This window comes from Agrilus planipennis, unplaced genomic scaffold (assembly GCF_000699045.2).
Source record: "Agrilus planipennis isolate EAB-ADULT unplaced genomic scaffold, Apla_2.0 scaffold2, whole genome shotgun sequence".
NCBI lineage: Eukaryota > Metazoa > Arthropoda > Insecta > Coleoptera > Buprestidae > Agrilus > Agrilus planipennis.
Window position 1 is genome coordinate 1,808,491 of NW_020442464.1, and position 16,946 is coordinate 1,825,436.

General features: G+C 35.3%; 1 protein-coding gene across 3 annotated transcripts in view; it reads right to left on the bottom strand.

Moving 5' to 3' along the window:
* LOC108735986 (Krueppel-like factor luna) overlaps positions 1-16,946 on the bottom strand; it is a 359,199-nt gene that overhangs the window by 91,561 nt on the left and 250,692 nt on the right. The window contains exon 1 of one of the 3 annotated variants that reach the window (XM_018468419.2): positions 4,443-4,586. The exons of the other annotated variants lie outside the window; for them this stretch is intronic. The gene's annotated coding sequence lies outside the window, so the exon portion shown is untranslated. Of the gene's footprint in view, positions 1-4,442; positions 4,587-16,946 lie in introns of those variants that run through there. 3 annotated transcript variants of the gene reach the window in all.

The window sequence follows — 16,946 nt, forward strand, 5'->3', positions numbered from 1 at the left end:
AATGATCCGTTTTTGAAGCGCATCATCACTGGGGACGAAAAATGGGTTGTATACAACAACGTCAAACGCAAGAGGTCATGGAGCAAAAAAGATGAACCGGCTCAAACCATTTCCAAAGCCGATATTTACCAAAAAAAGGTGGTGCTGTCTGTTTGGTGGGATTTTAAAGGTCAAAAACCTCCTCGATCAGTTTTTTGCCAGCAGACCAAAAATTTTATGAGCGTGGAATTTTGCTACTACCAGAAAGATGGCAAAAGGTGTTGGACCAGAACGGTCAGTATGTTGTTTAATAAAGTATTTGTTTATTATACGAAAACTGTCTTTCATTTCCACAAAAAAAAACGAAATGACTTTCCGAACAACCCGATATCATACCGACTTTTTAAAAGAACTACTTCATCAAGTCAATTTCTAACCAGTACAAATTCGAAAGGTAAAATGAATATTTAGTAAATGCATTAGTCATCAGGCAAGCAAGCAAGCAAGCAATGAAGGAAGCAAGAGGCAATTTTCTTATTAATTGTAGGGTTGCCTTGTGCATGCGTGTGTGTATGTGTTCGAGTAGTAGTAAGCGAAATAAGGAGAAGGAGAGACATTCAGGCTGTAATTTTGCCGCAGACGCAATTAGCCAGTCTAGCGAGGCTCCTCGTTCTTTTAGAAAATTGGGGTGTAGTACACTACGTCTAGCCGTCAGTTTACGGCCCGTGCCTCCGGGCATAACAATAGCCCTCTTCAACCGCCCACCCCCCTTCAACCTGAACGAAGAAGACGTGTTAATTAATTAACAACTCCAACGTCCTGAATAGATCCGACGGCGATTATTCCGTCCAAAATTCTCTTCCTTGCACCAACTTCTTGGTTCTTGTTGGCTAAATCCGACCATCTGATTCGATTCACAAATTGTAAGTTACGGTAAGGCCAACGCTGTATCTGATTAGGATTATATTGTTATTTGTATTTTTAATCTTCAATACGAAGTCTCTTCAATGTATCACCGATCTTTAATTCAATAAACGCATAATACACTCCAAATTTCGAAAATATTTGCCACTAAAAAGGGCTAAATTTTTGAAGTGAAACTTCTTTACGCACGGTAGGATAACTTCGTTTCATGCGAGTTGCTATGTAACGAAATCATGCAACGGATGTCCCCCCTCTACTCCGCCACGTAGTCGAGTTCGTAATGCGGATCGCTTGAGCCGTAAGCGCGCTTCAATGCAACGTTCGTTACAGGCAACTCCGGCATGTATAGTGTAAAATTTAAATTCATAGTATACAAATAATACCATTAAACCAATTCCTTAACCCCTATCCCGGTATGTTCGTGTGTTTGAAGAAGTTTCACTTCAGTAGCGTGTTGTATAATTACACGTTGTTTTTTTTTGTAACTGAACGTTTTGAAGCACCTTTAGGCCTGTCGCACAGTTAGTCACTTGTGTTCGCGATTGTGTGGATGAGTCTTTAAACNTAATACTTCAGGTTTTCTCATAAATTTTAGAATTCTCTAGAGATTCTTCCCTTACCAGAAATTTCTATCATGACAAATGCAAATCTGGAAGGGAATAATTCCCGGTATAACTCCCTAATAACAGGGAACTTTATCATGTGTTATAGTTTTAATCAACGTAGGATTATTGCGTAACCACAGAAGGATAGAAAGGATGGAAAGGGAAGGAAAATAAGGAAAGACTCCATCCATACGGCGCGGCGTCCGTATGCTTTTCTCTGCTTAAGGATTCAGGAATAGTTTACAAACTAATTTGTAAATTACCGTCCTCGAACAAGGACAAAAACAGGGGAGTCTGTGTACTGAATCTCATAATTTGTTCTATCGATTATTTAAATTGATGTTATAATAACATTTGTTTGGTTATGGAAAACACGGAGAAAACTTCACGGAAAACTTACGTAGTTAACTTGTGGAACACATCGCATCTATGCATGTTAAGTGACACTCCACGTTTAGTATCCAAACATGAAATTTGAAGGAAATTACATCGGTTGAGAAGGTTCATGGCGGCATTCCAAAATAAATGATAATGCACCAAGTACATACATTCCTACAAAAATTGTAAATCCGAAATTCTTCCAGGTTTTGACGGTTTTGTTTAGAAACGCTAGAAAGACGTACTGTAAAGCGATTTGTGATCATCATCATCAACAACATCATCATATTTGGACATGCATCTCTACTCTTTCCTATCCCGATCTAATCTTCGCATTTCCCTAAAACTGGAACATCCCACATCCCTAACTATTTGTGAACAGTACCTAACTTAATCTATGTCTTCCTCACACACACTCCTAATACCCTTTGTTCTGCTGCTTCTTCTAACACCTCGTCATTTCTAACCTTCTCTGTCTACATTCGCCTGTAACACCACATTTCGAACACTTCTAACCTTTTTCTTCCGCTACGCCCCCCGTCTATGTTTCGCACCCGTACAGCACCGCGCTTTTGACATAGAATCTCTTTGGAATTTCTAAATTAATTGTTCGCGTACACAGAAGTGACTTTTTTTTGTTGAAGACGACTCGACCCTTCGCTATCGTATGCTTTATATCTCTACTGCTCCTTCCAGTCTGAGTTAGCTTGTTATCGAAAATCAGCCACTTCTTCTAGTTTGGAATAGAGATTTTAAAAAAGTGATCAATGAAAACCTTAATTTATTTGGAGATGGTTTTCATCTAAATTACTTTGTTAGAGAATTACCTACCTACCTACTTAAAAACCCGAACAACAATTTTTGTTTTAAGAAAAGTATACAAATGAAGATCCTCTATCCGAAGATAAAATTAAGATAAAAGAAAAATAAACCAACTGAAGCAACAATTACTAATAGACGATTTAGCAATGATTTTTCTATATACCTACGTTTTTCTGCTGAAGCGATTTTAGATAAAACAAACCGTTTTGTTTTCTGTAATGGTTGCAATTAGAATAGTTTATGAAAAACTAACAGTGGCATCCTTCAAAATATGCATTAAGAGTAGAGGAGCGCGGGTAGGTGCAGGATGAAAACTCGACAACACGAATAGACGGATCATAGTGGATGGTTCTTCTCTTCCTCAGAATTTGCACACAAAGCTTCGTCAAGAGTTGGTAGTTTGAGCACGTACGTTGAAAAGTTTTTCGAGGGGTGGATTTGGACTAAAACTGGGCAGCGCAATGTTCGCCAACACTCGCCTATGCTCGTTTGCTGAATAATAGTAGTACTTCGCAGCCAAAGGAAGACGAGCAGCCGTGCCCGGTCTCCACATGTCACATCCTTTTCGAACAACTACGCTGTAAATCCCCGAGGAACTTGGAAACTTATTATTTTTTCGAAAGGCTCGCCCTCTGCGCCACTATGTGTGGTTCGTTTTCCATAATAGAAGCTCGAGGGGTTCTCTTTTATACAACGAATTAAAGTGAACATAAACTCGATTTCACAGTTTCTCAGAAACTAGAAGGAATTTTTCGAACCATACAACTTATGTAACTAACGAAGTCCTTCAAAATCAAATCATAAAGATGATGCTGCCATAACAATTTTCAAAAGCCAATAAATTAAAGATAATAATACATAACAACATGCATGTGAATGTGTTTGTTAAAGCCAGGTAGATATAACGATTACTTTAAAAGATTTAGAATATTAATACAATGTAAAATCCTTTCTACAAAATACCGTAGAAAATATACTTACACTGGACTAATTTTCATTAGTCAGTTTATCATCTTAACAAACATTTATTATAATTATGTACTTTTTTCATTGAGTGTAGAGATGCACCGGATAGTGATTTTGCCGGGTATTGAATAATCATGCTAATAAGTTATAAGTTATCGTTAATTAATACCAACAAGCGACAACAAAACACAAGAAATATATCGAAATAACAAATAATAAAGTATAATAATGAATAAATACAAATTAGGACAAACGTCCTATCCCAACACAATCTTAATTACCAATTTTCATTATTATAATTAATAAATTACTATCGCTGGTGTTTGTTTCTTATTTTTCCTGTGGTAGAATTACGCTTCAGCGCTTCAGTGCTAGTACCCAACACAATTATAAGGTACCAGGCCGGATCCTAAAAAGTAGCGGATCCGTCGGATACAGGATCCAAACCGGGTATCCGGTTCATCTCTAATTTATATCTGTTATATTTGTTATTTGTTTCGAACTAGTTTTTAACCAAACTAAACTTAAGTGATAACGAAAATGTCGGATATTATTTTCAAAATCCAACACTAACAGGCTTTTATAATTTTAAATTAATATCGGCACATACTGGCATGTATTTTGACATCATCCAATATTCAGTATATAGAGAAATTTTTCACGTTAAAATGAAGACGTTGCCAACATTTATAGCAAAACCACATTTTTTATTTATAATTGAACCGGTATCTACGCATAGCTAAGTGATACAAATCAAATGGTACTTACCGCAACACTTGAAGTAACTATGCCATATTCTAAAAACGAATTTTAATTAATTGTAAACGTCTTCCGTATAACGTTGTTTAAAGTTTTATGTCTCGATTACACTCCCGAACATTATCCGACCGAATAAAGCAAACAACTGAATTCAGTACGGTTGTTTTTCAGATTTCTGTGAGTGAAAGTAACGGGATGACCTCGGCAACGAAAGATAACAACAACCTTGAAACGAAGCAATGTCGATCCGAATGCCACATTTCCGAGTGTTTACACCCATCTTAATAAAATATTAGAAAATTGAGACTATAATAAAATTGTTTCTTTTAACAAAATAAATTGCAGAAAACCAAACAGAAGCGACGGCTTAAATTTCATTGATTCTAATGGAGAAGCGCAAATTTTTAGAATATTTTTAGACGAAAAATTGCATGTTCGTTTTCCGGATCGCTAGCAAAAGGGCGTTATGACTATTTCATATTTTCTAAATTAAGATGTAACTGGACAATTAAATTTATTGATTTCTACGTTTCACTGTCAACAAAAGTAAGCATATTATTTTCCAAATAAACAATAGTTATTTTGTTTCTCGAACAATGAAGAAAAAGTATACCAACAATATTAGTTACCGTATATAGTTTTACATGTATTGTTTCTGAATTTTAAGAGGAAAGTTTTCAGTTATTTTAAAAACGTAATATAAACTTAAAACACGTATCTGACATTTTCATCGAATAAGCATAAAGTTTTCAGATCAAAATATGGCATAATAAAGGCATTACCGGCCCATAAATGTAACGCGGATAGCGGTAGAAACGCAAACTATAAAGCCAGTAAAACGGTATCGACCATCCACTAAATATATACACGGCGGAAAAGGCTTTCTCTTTTCGGAAAAGCACCGCTAACTTTATTGTTATTTATTGCAGGCAGGTATAGGACTTGTATTACCTTTGTACATTCTCTGTTCTACTCTGAAAGAGTCCGCCCTTCATAACAGTAACTTGGGGAGTGGGGGATACGAAAAGACTCCCCCGGCGGGGGGTAGCGGAAAAGAAATCATTTATTGGTCTATACCATCATAAAATGAATCCCACCATACCCTACGCTCTATAACACACAAAACAATTTCAGTTATTATGAAAATCAATTTTTATTTAAAATTGAAATTCCGCTACTCCCTCGCCTGCTCCTGTACCCCTTATCATGTTCCGAGGAAGCTTTTCCTACCCCCCTATCTTTCCCTTCCACTAACATTAATTTCTTCGTGATTTAGAGGTTCTTCTGTCTGCTACTTCTTGAGAATGTATTTCTATTTGCTTTTGTAAAATGTCCACTACAAATATGAAGCAAATGAAGTATAATTTCATTAATTTATTGTTTATCTCCGCCTATACATATAAATCAATGTAGTAGATAGATACTACGATATAAAATTGGAGCAAAAGTTCGTTTGATCAGAAGTGGTCCTTAATAAGGACTCTAGTTTTCTAAGATATTTTTGCTTCAATGATTTTATCTCTTCGATGGATAGGATAGACTAATTTAAGTTTGTAGTGCTCAATAAAGTTATAAACTGAATCTGAAAAGCAAAGAACAAAAAAGGAAGAATTATTTGACTCGTTGCCAATTTCTAAGAATCCGGTTCTTTTAATTCGGACTGAGTCGAACAAGTGCGGAAACAAGTAAGTGAATTTCTTGTTCGCGAACTTTTCGAAACTAAAGAGACAGCAGACAGCAATACCTTCAGAGGTAATGGTATCGATGCAGACGTATTATTTATCCAAGTTTACACTGACAAATTCATTCGATACAAGAAAAAATTACTATTTACTCAATTTAATCCTTCTGATGTCAGTTAGTCTTTAAAATTTATGTAATGTAGAGTTAATTTAGAATGACATGAAGCTTGACCTTGGGTTGCGCATTTGTACTTGTTAAAAACATTGGGGGCCCTCACTTTTTACAATTTATCTGAAGTTCCTACCTGACTGTAGTGAAACAGATGAACACAAACAATACAACAACACCCTTGTCAATGTTTATACATGTGATAAGGAAGGTTCATAAGATTCTAAACTAGCTGTATGATATTCTACTTTTTGTTGCAAATTATAATAGAAGTAGTTTGAAAAATTAAAGTCACATTATAAAACCGATGTACTTAACAGCATTTCGTATTACTTTTTATGGTAAACTTCGAGGTTTTTATTCAACATGAACTGTAGATCGAGACCGTATCGCTTGAAAGGGTTATCTTGTAGCCGTGAGACAGTGGAAGAAAATGCACTTTTCAACTTCAACCCCGGATACACTTTAAAATCGAATAAAGTTTCATTTTGTTTGCCTTTCCTACAGGATATGTACATATATCCGGATATAGCCTGGGAACGTATATAAGAGGACAATACATTTACAGAACTCCAGCGTTTGTAATTCGATAAACCAAAAACCATTACTAGTACAAGACTATAAACCATTTTGCGGTTTCTAATTCGTTTCCTTTAGCAATCTTAGCTATATTTTTCTACAAGATTACAGGGTTGTAACGTTATTCAACTCTTAATGCTTTTTGGTAGGTAGAAAATTGGCTGATCTCTACAACTCCCGTTAAATTATACTTTTCTTTGGATAAACTTGCCAATAAATATTCGATAACAAAATCGTATATACCAAAATAAAACACAAAGTGTCTAATCAACACGACAAAAGCAGTAGTAAGTGATTACATCTTTTTATTTGTTTTACCTTTTCTGTATTAAAATTCATGTTTATATAGTGTTTGTTGAAAAATTGGCATTTAGACTTCAAATTGTGCACATTTAGAAGTCATTGAAGTGCTTTTTTTTTAAATTCTTGGTGTTTTAAATGCAAAGGCTTCATTCTTTATATTTTACTATATTTCCAGTCGAAAATCTTAGGGTATGGTGCGGTCAATAAACTCAGAAATATTTTTTTTTATATTTATACCATTTTCATTTACTAGCCTTTCCCCGCGGCTTCGCTCGAAGAAGTTAAAATTGTTTCTCCATAAAACCTTTTAACTCCCAATTCACCCTTACAACGTTTTAATTTTACGTAATGTCGCCATCTTTTAAAATGTCGAGATAGGTCTTTCAGAAATTAAATGAGAGACCATAAAGACCAACATATGTTGCCCCCCCCCCCGGAACGGGATAAAAAGTATCCTATGTCCGTCTCCTGGTTTTAAGTTATCTCTCCACCAATTTTCAGCCAAATCGGTTCAGCCGTTCTTGAGTTATAGTGTAACTAACACGACTTTCTTTTATATATATTAGATTTTCGTAATTCTCGTATATCCTGTTGGTTTCACCTGTTCAGTCCTGCACTATTTAGTTGGAACCTTAAATAAAGTTTGTCCTTTGGCTGGTCAATTGCGAAATATTTAATAAAAGTCAGCTTAGGTTTTTGTAGATTAACAAAATCGCGTAAATGTGTGCGTCGGCTTTTATGGCGCGTGGAATTTCCCAGTACACGTTCATTAATAAAAATAAATTTACGCCGTACTTCTAAACATGCATTTATCAAAGTTTATGGGGCAAAGCGGCGTTAAGTGCTTTTACGGTTATGGTTTAGTTAGTGGCATGTTGATTAAACTTTATTTTATAAATCATTAAAACTTAGTAGCGTTAGTGCATTGGATCGGCGGTGTTCCTGATTGCTTTTATTTTTAATAACATCTGCCTGCGTTTATTAAGATAATCTATCCAAACCAAAGCAGAGCTTTCTGAACCATTAAAGCTGATCAAATGCAAACGAGAGTTTTGGTTTCTTCTTGGAACTTTAGTTTTTTAAAAAAGAACTCATAATCTTTTACACAAACTTTATTCCAAAAAAAAACACCTTTTGACAATTACTTACTAACAATACCCTATGGGCGGAAGTTAGTCGGACATTACAAGTCTTAAAAGTAAAAGTACAGTACAGGTGAAGATGCACCTGTATTTATAATTTAAATTGGCTGATACTGCAATCTGTGCGAAACACGCCATACCTCGCGTGGCGTGACATCTTGCGATGCGTGGCGTGATTCTGTTATGGGAACACGTGTTATCTTGGATAACTCCTCCCCCGTTAAGAAGGAATTTTATGGTAAAGCCAGAAAATTGCTATTAATTATAATAGAATAAAATAGTAATAATAATAATTAAAAAAGAGATTAGTTTCGCACCAATTGCACATCGACCAAAACAATATTAATTATCAATATATAATATAATAAGTAATAATAAACGTAACATAACTATTACTAAAAATTAAACACGTCTTCTAGGAATAGGAAAAGCCTCTTGGCCCGCCATTTCTTCCAATTCGCCAGTATTGTCACCATTCGGAGCTCTCTTCTTGCGAAAAATCCCAAAAAGCTTTTCCCTCACACAATACAATATTATAAAGATCGCTATAATACTCAATATGACGATATAGAGTATGTTGTTAATGTCATGCCATGGTTCCTTCATGTACGCTACCGGGTCATTCATATCGAGAGTCAATTTTGATAGTTGGTCTAAATTAATAGATTTTAAATTTAATTGTATAGGGTTAGCGTCTAATACCTCGTATGGTAACGGTGGTAAAAATACCGGTTCCTCAATAATATTTTCTCGTAAGTTAGTATATGTAAAATCCTTAGTCGTGAAGGAGCATGAATAGGGTACGTTTATTAAAAATGTCCCTTGGAGATTATGTACCTCCTCGGTATTACATTTTTCATGAAATAGCGTCCTTATCGGTACTATAGCCAAATACCTTCCGTCATTAATTGTTTCAATTAATGGTTCTGTTATATTTATGGGAATTTGTTTACATTCCGGATTATGTCTTACTTGTAGTAAATCTTTTATACATTTGTCCTGCTGAAAATTCTTTTGAATTACATCACTTTTACAAAAATATTGTTGTTCTATCAGTTTACATTTCTCTTTAAGATAATATATGTTTTCCTCAATTAATGCTACATATGACGTCGGTGATATTATAGTCGTGTTAAATCTAGTAGGTACAGAATATAAATGATAAAGATTATAAACTAATTCATCCAAAATAGGCACATGCAATAAAAATACAACATAATCGTTATTAATATAGAACTCTACTTCAATGGACTGAATAAAAAGTACATGATTATCTGAATAAAATGATAAGTCGTTATGATGTTTACTTAAAATTTGTTTCATTCCAATTATTTGTTGTTCGCTAATAATGCTGAGGTGCAATACACCCATGCTAGCGAAACCAATAGCGGTCTGAATTCTTTCTAATACAGTATTTACTTCAAAAATTAACATTTTAATCACAATTATTGAATGTATCACCTTCTCTTGGTACATCAAGCTGCTAATCGCGGTCTCAACCATTTTGAAATTATCCGAAATATTTTTCATCTCTTCCTGAATTTCATTAAGAACATGCTGATTGATCGAAATTTGTTTATTAAAGTGTGTTATCAAATTTTCCTGATTAGATTTTAATTCCTGTATTGCCTGATCATATCTCTCGCCGTCATCCGCGTCAAGGGTACCAGAAATGAATTTGAAAACTGAGCCAACTGCATTTATCAGTCCGCGTTTAGGCCGTTTCGTGGTTGTTTCCACTATTCCNATGTTGATGTCAAGGTAACGCTTCGGCGAAAGAGATAAAATTTCTGCTTCCCTGCTTACTTTTGATTTTATTTATGAGATAAAACGAAACCTTACGAGGCGGTTTTGAAATGTTCACTGTTCTTAGAATAAATAACCTGAGCGGATCACCAAACGATGATTACCCGAAAGTAGACGTTAAAAATTTTCTTATGGGACAAACAGCACCAAAATTTTTTTATTAGAGCAATCATAGTAAGACGTAGGTAGCGTTACAGGCAACTCCGGCATGTATAGTGTAAAATTTAAATTCATAGTGTACAAATAATACCATTAAACCAATTCCTTAACCCCTATCCCGGTATGTTCGTGTGTTTGAAGAAGTTTCACTTCAGTAGCGTGTTGTATAATTACACGTTGTTTTTTTTTGTAACTGAACGTTTTGAAGCACCTTTAGGCCTGTCGCACAGTTAGTCACTTGTGTTCGCGATTGTGTGGATGAGTCTTTAAACATATTTAATTAATTCTATTTTAATTTAAGCAAGTAATGCCAATGCACTTGCCTTCTATAAACAGATAACGTATTTTACGTAACAATTAGTTATTAGTATGCTACCTACTCGTACGACTCATTTCTAATTGCTGTACGAGCCTATTAACTGCGTAGGATGAAAAAACAGACTACTGTAGGCAGTATTAGGTATTAGCAAAACATATTCATTGAAATTGGTTTCTTCTATCTACCAAATTTCTTTCTGAAATAATTGCCTACCAACCACAGTTCAAAGGCTCTTTCTCGGAATTAACAATTCATTTCTAGGCACAAGCAAAACCGTTCCGCAAAAGTGATCTATTGTAAAAAAACAACAACATTTTACTTGCCCCTGAATATCGTTAGGTAACATGTACCAACCAGCCCAAGCTCGTAGAAATAGCAATTAAACACTATACGAGGAACTTAATTAACTTGTCTACTGGGTTCGTTACCGGTAAAGTGGTAATATCGTTACAAGTCTGATGGTGTCAATTAAGTTATTAATTAAGTGTTTATGTGATACTGAAGCCATTATCAAGTAAATCTGTTCATTATTTACGATAAAAATCGTTTAAAATTGAAAATGTCGAGCGTACCGAAAAATAAACCTATAAATCCCACCACACTTTGACACAATCATAAGGTTGTCAGTCCTGGACTCACTGGACACCCACCTCCACTCTTTCCTATCCTGAGCTAATCCTCGCATTTCCCTAAAACTAGAACAACCCATATCCTTAAATATTTGCGAACAGTAATCTAATCCTCTGCTCTCTTACTCTTTATAATACCTCTTCATTTCTAACCTTCTCTATCCAGGGTATGCTCATCATTCGCCTGTAACACCACATTTCGAACGCTTCTAATCTTTTGTTTTCCGCCGCGCCCACTATCCATGTTTCGCACCCGTAAGCGCCGTGCTCCAAACATATACCTTTAGCAACCGTTTTCGAATTTCTAAATTAACCGTTCGCGAGCATAGAAATGACTTCTTTTTATTGAAGGCGACTCGACCCTGCGCTATCCCTACTACTATATACCTACTACTCCTTCCGACCTAACTTATCTGACTTCCTAGATACCTAAAATCGGCCACTTCTTCTAATTTTTCGTCTTCTATCTTTATATTCGCTCTTTCCCTACTGTTTTTTTCCTTGCATTCCAGTATTTTTGTTCTACTTTCAGGCACCTAAATAAAATATAAATATACTGTTACGATATCGATTAAGGCTTCAGATTTCAATAAATTTTATAGATTTCGTGGTTACAACTTCGCATTGTTTTCACATTCAACACAACTTACGGAAATAAAACAGTACAACCCAAAATTCCACATCCTCAGTTAGAGACAGTCTCATAATTTCTGCCTGATTAATCGAGATCAGATGTACACGATTCTGTATTTTGTAATAAATAATGGGTTGAACACGAACAGCAAGCAAAAAAGTTACTTGGTCATTAAAAACGGAAAAGAGCGAGTAAGTAAAACAAAAATATTTTAAACGGAATTTTTAAATCGCTCATCATCAAATTCCTGGACTCCATAGAAATCGCGAGCAGAGTTATATACGAGTAGAATGTAAAAACTAAAGCGCGCTTTCGTTTTAATTTATTATTAATTGCAATCTGCTAATAAAAGTAGGCCGTATTTTGCAAGCACCAAGTCCTGTGTAATTTCAAAAGGGCATTCACGCAACTTGAACATGGTGGGTTAGCTCGGATGCCTTTGAATTCTAAAATCAATACTATGCATTTGAAAGAAAACTACAGCATGGATATAATAGCTTGGCTTTAATTCGTCGAATAGATATATGCATCACGTATTCGTGTGCATGTGTGTGACACGGTACCCTGACCGAAGGAAGGAACTATGGGACGTCTTCCAACAAAATGAACGAGACGACAAGAAAGGGATGTGCAGGACAGGACGAAAATATCGATCGTATAATTCCTTTTCCAATTCATTCCAAATTCCCGTCGAATGCCAACCGCTGATATCTTTACGCTTTAGCCGTTGGTTCTGAATGAGTCGTAAACCATGAGGTAATTTTCACATCAAACTAAATGTCGCACAAAGAAATTGCTGATAAGATATGGGGAATTCATGAAATGAATTGATAAATTGATATAACACGTTCTTTTAATTAAACCTTTACGCGTACTTGTCGAAGCGCTGATTGGAGTATACTCTGTACCATAGCACAAAATTGTCAACTAACATAAATCATTAAAACATCGAAAACAAACCAATAGCGTCACTTCAGAAGTAATATTTGATGCTTTAATAGCTACACTCAGTTCCAACTCAACTGAGAACTATAAGGTAGGTTTATTTCCACATGAAAGCTGATGATAAAAAATTGAGAATATCCTTGAAGATCATAAATATGAGTGAAGCATATTGAAAAAAATTGATACAAGATATTCTTGAAGTTAATTTAAAATGAAGTATGTCGGTTTACTTATTTCTACTTGTAGTATAAAATGTAGGTTTCTGCTCAAATGTTCATGAACATTTTTTTAAATAGTTCGAATCGTTTAATGAATAGGATTATTGAATGAGTGGATCTTACATCTACAATCCAAAAAGTAATCTAATAATATCTGCCCAAATAATCCAATTTTCGAGGACTCTTTTTCCAGCCACAGGCATATTCCGTGACGAATTCGGTGACGAAGAAATATTAGATTAGATTGAATCGGATTGCACTGGAATCCCCTTATCAGGTTTTACTATTTATTAAGTAAAAACCGAACCATTTCATTTGAACATAATCAATATCAATTTCGCTTTCTTCTGGTTACCTTTTACTAAAAAAAAAACCAATAAGTTGATTTGATGCTTAAACTTTAATAAGCATTATTAATAACAGCAAAAGGTAGCAGCTAGATAGGAATTTTATTGTCGTGTATGTCCCTTGTATTTTTTTAAAAAGCATGTTATCTATCTAGCATCCATAAATAACTCTTGGTAGTGACTTCATTTTGCCAAAAGGGACGTAAACAATGCCATACATACATTAAGTAATGTCACATTTTTGTGGGGATAGTCAAGTTTGTTCTTTATTCGCTGCACGATCGCATGACAATGTGCAATTCTCAAAATGAACCGCTGTACTTTCCCGTATAATTAAAGGTAATTACTATCTGCAACATCTGTCTGCCTGACAGTAGTCAGAGCAGTAAAAAGGCAGGCGATTCTTCAACAAAAAATTCTGTTAAATTTTTTTCTTATCCAAAGATGGGAAAAAAGTATTATAAAGACAAGAAGAAACGCAACAATAAATGGGTTCAAATATTAATCACAAGTGAGGACGACGATTGGGCTCATTCCGTTCCCGAGCGCTTTCCAGGAATTTGTGGTAAGATGTCGTGCCAGTTTGGAAGATTTTTTACTTCACTGTCACTTTAAGAAGATTGAAATTCCAAAAACCTGTTTGGATGAATTTCAACCATCTAAAACAAATATATAAGAAAATTTAGAAGAACCAAGAGTTTTTCAATAATGTACTGATGAGGATACCGTGGATAGAGCAAGTTAGAAATTAAGAGGTATTAGAAAGAATAGGAGAACAGAGGACTCTATGGAAGTCAATAAGAAATAGGCAAGATAGGTTGGTAGGACACCTTCTCAGTCATAAAGGTCTGGTCAAAGACATATTAGAGGCAAAAACGGGAGTTGGAAGGGGTAGAGGTAGACAGATCTAGATTAGATTACTGTTCGCAAATTGTTAAGGATGTGGGTTGTTCTCGTTTTGGGGAAATGCGAAGATTAGCTCAGATAGGAAAGAGTGGAGGTGCGTATCCAACCAGTCTTAAGACTGACGACCTTATGTAATAGCAGGAGAATTTATTAATGTATTGAGTAAAGTGGTTGCCTTTGTGATGAAGTTAATTGACGATTGTTTACCATTTAAAGAGAAAATATGAGATTTCTCACATGCAAGATTGAGACAGTTACCCATGATAAGTCACTTTATTTCATTTTTTGCTTGCTTTTTGTTGTTTCTCAATATTCTTTTGCTTTCATGTGCATAGTTAAAGGTGCATTCATATAAGCGAACATAACCGCGCAAGAATCAAACTTAGCGGCAGATTTTCAATTACATAATGACGACGGCCTTCAGACCCAAATTAGGGTAGCATCAATTCACAAGTTATGACAACTTTATCTCTAAGAGTCTATTTAACGCGTTCAACTTGCATTTCCTATGCCACAAATGAACCAGAAGTTTCGTTTATAAAAAACCACCGGGAATTTCAACAATACCTGTAATTTACTTTGGTCTCGCAATTGCAACATACATACACAGGTCGTGCGTCGATGTTATCGGTAGCCTTTGTATTGCATGAATGATGTCGTCGTGGAACGGGTCGACCGTCAGGTGAATGGATGACGTCATTCGGGTGAAAGTGCACGAGATTCGTCGCCGTTGTCACGAACGTTCGTGGTTGTTATTAGGGTAAAGTGTCCGCGATAATCGTGAGTCGCAGTCGACGTAGGTTCTATGATAGGATTTTCTCGGACGCATTACGAGGGCGGTTCAATAAGTACCCGTGTTAAAGATGAACACACCTTTTTTTTTAAATTTGTTATTTATTTTTCAACATAGTCCCCTTTTAGAAAGATACATTTCTCCCAACGACCCTGGCTTTTTTTTTTACCCCTCCAAAAAATAAGATTTGTAGAACTCTCCAAAATCCCCCCTATCTCGGCGAGGACTTCCTCGTTTGAGCTAAATTTTTTTCTCGCGAGTCATTTCTTCATGGTAGGGAACGAGTCGAAGTCGCACGGAGTCAAATCGAGTGAGTACGGGGTGTGCGGCAGCAAATTCATAACGTAATTCATGCATTTTGGCGGCAACAACTCCTGATAAATGTGCCGGTGCGTTATCGTGTTGAAAACGCACCTTCTTTTTCGTCAAATGCGTCNTTAAAATTCATGTTTATATAGTGTTTGTTGAAAAATTGGCATTTAGACTTCAAATTGTGCACATTTAGAAGTCATTGAAGTGCTTTTTTTTTAAATTCTTGGTGTTTTAAATGCAAAGGCTTCATTCTTTATATTTTACTATATTTCCAGTCGAAAATCTTAGGGTATGGTGCGGTCAATAAACTCAGAAATATTTTTTTTTATATTTATACCATTTTCATTTACTAGCCTTTCCCCGCGGCTTCGCTCGAAGAAGTTAAAATTGTTTCTCCATAAAACCTTTTAACTCCCAATTCACCCTTACAACGTTTTAATTTTACGTAATGTCGCCATCTTTTAAAATGTCGAGATAGGTCTTTCAGAAATTAAATGAGAGACCATAAAGACCAACATATGTTGCCCCCCCCCCCGGAACGGGATAAAAAGTATCCTATGTCCGTCTCCTGGTTTTAAGTTATCTCTCCACCAATTTTCAGCCAAATCGGTTCAGCCGTTCTTGAGTTATAGTGTAACTAACACGACTTTCTTTTATATATATATAGATATATGCATTTCTCCGTATATTTTTTTGTAGTATCCATGGATGACAGTTAGAATTCCATCGCCAGATTCTACCAGGAAAGTATTACTTTACACGATCTATTCGAAATCCATTTCTCTTTTATAAAGTGGCCATATCTCAAACGTAGTCACCAACTATATCAGTTTTATGTAAGAAGAGCAGTGTTAAAAAGAGCAAAAGAATATAGTGCCTGTCTCTTATGAAAAGTGCAATGGAGAAATAGTGGTAGCAGTCTTGCTGAAATGGGAAGGCTCCAAATTCGCTAGAGAAGAAAGAATCACGCTCCTCCTGATGGTAAAACCGGACTTTTATTTTTTAAGTGGATTTTCATGCTTTATTTCAATTGTAAGCCATAAAACGTGAGGTGGAATATTGCATTTCTCGCAGACAAATGAGATGCTGTAAGTTCCTTGATGCAAAATGAAATATACAAGAACTCTATCATGACAATTGTTCAGAACACTTCTCGGAAACAATATTTTAGTTCTTTACTAATTAAGGTATCTAAGTATCAAATGTTTGAACTGTTTTTATTAAATAAAACTGGAAAAACGATTTGAAAAACAATTTCAATTTGAGAAATAATAGAAGCACAAAAAAGGAAATACCAAAGGCATTCTGAGAAACTATTTCATATAATAATCAAGTATTTTTACATTATAGAAGGGTAATTTATCTATAGGGTTGTTCGGAAAGTCATTTCGTTTTTTCCCGACAGAGAATTTAAATGTATTCTTTTGCATCTAACTTCACATTTAAGCCGTATAATTTTTATATGCTTTGAGAGCTCATATAGCAAGGCTTGTGTGTGAAAAATTCCAATTAATTCTACGCAGTAGTTTTTGGTTGGTGCCCTTTTAAATATGGAGAGCGATAAGCAGCA